This window comes from Phoca vitulina, unplaced genomic scaffold (genome assembly GCF_004348235.1).
Source record: "Phoca vitulina isolate PV1807 unplaced genomic scaffold, GSC_HSeal_1.0 scaffold18, whole genome shotgun sequence".
NCBI classification, from domain to species: domain Eukaryota; kingdom Metazoa; phylum Chordata; class Mammalia; order Carnivora; family Phocidae; genus Phoca; species Phoca vitulina.
This window is the reverse complement of record NW_022589721.1, coordinates 34,729,994-34,732,495: the sequence shown is the minus strand read 5'-3', so window position 1 is coordinate 34,732,495 and position 2,502 is coordinate 34,729,994. Positions and strand designations below refer to the sequence as shown.

General features: G+C 62.1%; 1 protein-coding gene and 1 long non-coding RNA gene across 3 annotated transcripts in view; one reads left to right on the top strand and one right to left on the bottom strand.

Annotated features, from left to right (window-relative positions):
* The window catches only part of SPATC1 (spermatogenesis and centriole associated 1), a 20,946-nt gene that overhangs the window by 15,816 nt on the left and 2,628 nt on the right, over positions 1–2,502 (bottom strand). The window lies entirely within an intron of this gene.
* LOC116639512 overlaps positions 118–2,502 on the top strand; it is a 6,548-nt gene continuing 4,163 nt past the window's right edge. For both annotated transcript variants that reach the window (XR_004300860.1, XR_004300859.1), the window contains exon 1: positions 118–1,411. This is a non-coding gene — a long non-coding RNA (uncharacterized LOC116639512). The remainder of the gene's footprint in view (positions 1,412–2,502) is intronic.

Below are 2,502 nucleotides of genomic sequence, written 5' to 3'. Positions count from 1 at the left end.
CTCCGCCTCGGACCCCGCCCCCGGCCCGCCCGCCGCCGCGGCCCTCCGTCTCGGACCCCCCTCCCGACCCGCCCGCCGCCGCGGCCCTCCGCCTCGGACTCCGCCCCCGGCGTGCAGACAGCGCGCTCGCGAGGAGTCAGGTTCCCGCGGGAGACCGAGGCGGAGGCGGGGCTCTACGTAGGGGCGGGGCCAGAGCCCCGGGGCTGTGACTTTTGACCCGGGAGGGTGGAGTGGGTGGCTGGGTGCACAGAGGGGAGATCGGTGAGCGCAGGGGCTCTAGCTGAGGGCTCTAGCTGAGGGTTCCAAGAACAATGAGGAGGCGGGAAGGGAGAAAGAACCAGGGGGGTTGATGACAGGTCCTGAGAGAGGGGACCGGCCCTGAGGGCTGGTGGGTCCTGGAGCGCTGGTGGGGTACCGTCCCGAGGAGGAGGACGGGCCCGAGGGGGCACAGGTCCCGAGGGGGACAGGGCCTGGGAGGATAGATCTAGGATGCTGAGCGTCAGCTCCTGGGGTGGGTTTGCATCCTGGGGACCCTGGACCTGAGGGGGAAAGGGGTGTGAGCAGAGTTTTGGGGGTCAGCTGGGGTTCTTATGGAGGAGAGATGGGTCCTGGGGCGAGGGCTGCGGACGTCGGAGAAGGCCCTGAGAGGATGGACAGATTTTGAGGCAGGAAAGAAGCCCCTGGTTTGGGGGAAGCGCAGGGGCAGGGAGGTGGGGAGCAGGGGTGGTAAGAGGCCCTTCTGGAAAAAGGAAGTAGGCTGCCCCCATCTCAGGAAGCTTCCGGCAGCCTGCAGCCCCCAAGAGAGGACAGAGAGGGCAGCAGGCAGTGGGGGCTGGGGAACAGAATGGCCTTGGGTGAAGGAGGAGTGGGGGAAGGTCCCAGGTAGAAAGAGCAACAGAGCTCCCACCCCCGGGAGCACGAGGCCCGGAAGTCCTAATCCCATCCTGGCTCTTCGTCCCACCTGCCATGTTCATGGGGCCAGGCCTGAACCTCTTGGCACCTGTTTTTTCCCTGTGAGGTTCATGCGGCCACAGCCATGATGTCATCGTCTGCTGTTCCAGTTACCCTCAGCCAGCGAGCGAGCGTCCCTGCCGCCCCTCCCCCAGCCCCAGCCGGGGCTGCTGGGGCAGGCTGGTGGCCTCTGCCTTTAGGGTCCACAGACGCTAGCCGCAGCATCGAGCTCCCTGCACAGCCCCACAGAGGTACCTGGGTCCCCCCTCAGTTCCTTCCGCCGTGCTCACTCTGGTTCAGACCATCCTCCTCTTCAGCTCTCAGAGAATGTCATTTCTACCGGGAAGATCGAAGCCGTGGTTCTGGAGCTTCCTCAGCCTCCTGCCCTCCGCCCCTCTGGGAAGTGCCCCTGTTCTCTTCTGCACCTTCCAGCGTCTGTCCGGGCTTCTCCCCCCTCAAGGTAACAAACTCCGGTCTCTGCTCGCTTGAGAAGCTTGCCTGCACGTCCTGGTCCGGCTACTGCCCGCCCGAGGCCACGCTCAGGCAGCAGGCAGCGAGCCCTGTCCGTTCCCTCCGGCACGCGTCGCTCCTGCCCTCACGGCGTGGGCCTCTTGCGTCTGGTGCGGCTCAAGTCTAACCAGGCTCATTGCCACCAGGGCATCAGAGGCCCCCCACGTCTTTAGCACTTCTCTTGCCTGCCCTCTCCACAGCCTGTACTCTGGTGATGCTCTGTCCCCTCGAAGCTGTGCCTCCGTGACCTTACACGTTGAGGTTTTGTCTCTGTGCTTCTCTCCTGCTGTCCCCTCCCGGCTGGCCTCACCCTTCCTGTGGCTTCAGCAATCAACTCTTTTGAACCTTCTCCCTCTGGCCCTGACCTCTCCCGGAGTGTCAGATTTGTGGTTGCTCCACGCAGGTGTCATGTGGGTTCCCAGCCAGGGTGGTCCTGCGCCGCTCATGAGCACCCACAAGTCCAGGCTGTGTTTCCTCCTGCAGCCCTTCGGGGGGCGGGGGGCGGCCAGAGCTGGGAACTGCAGGGTTTACGACCCAGAGCACAAGGGATCCCAGAAAGAGGAACTGGAGGTTGAGTTCACAAGAGCAAATCAAGAACGGAAGCCTGATTCCACGAGGAAGGCAAGTCACAAGGAGTGGGCAGGGGAGCAGGCAGGACAAGGAAGTAGCCAGAGAACAGACACGAACCACACGGACACTCACTCACACTCACAGATACAACCACACGGACACTCACTCACACTCACAGACACAACCACATGACACTCATACAGATACAACCACATGGACACTCACACTCACAGATACAACCACATGGACACTCACACTCACAGATACAACCACATGGACACACACACAGAGACACAACCACATGACACTCATACACACAGATACAACCCCACGGACACTCACACTCACAGACACAACCACATGGACACTCACACACACTCACAGACACAACCACATGACACTCATACAGACACAACCACACGGACACACACACTCACAGATACAACAGCATGGACACTCACAGATACAACC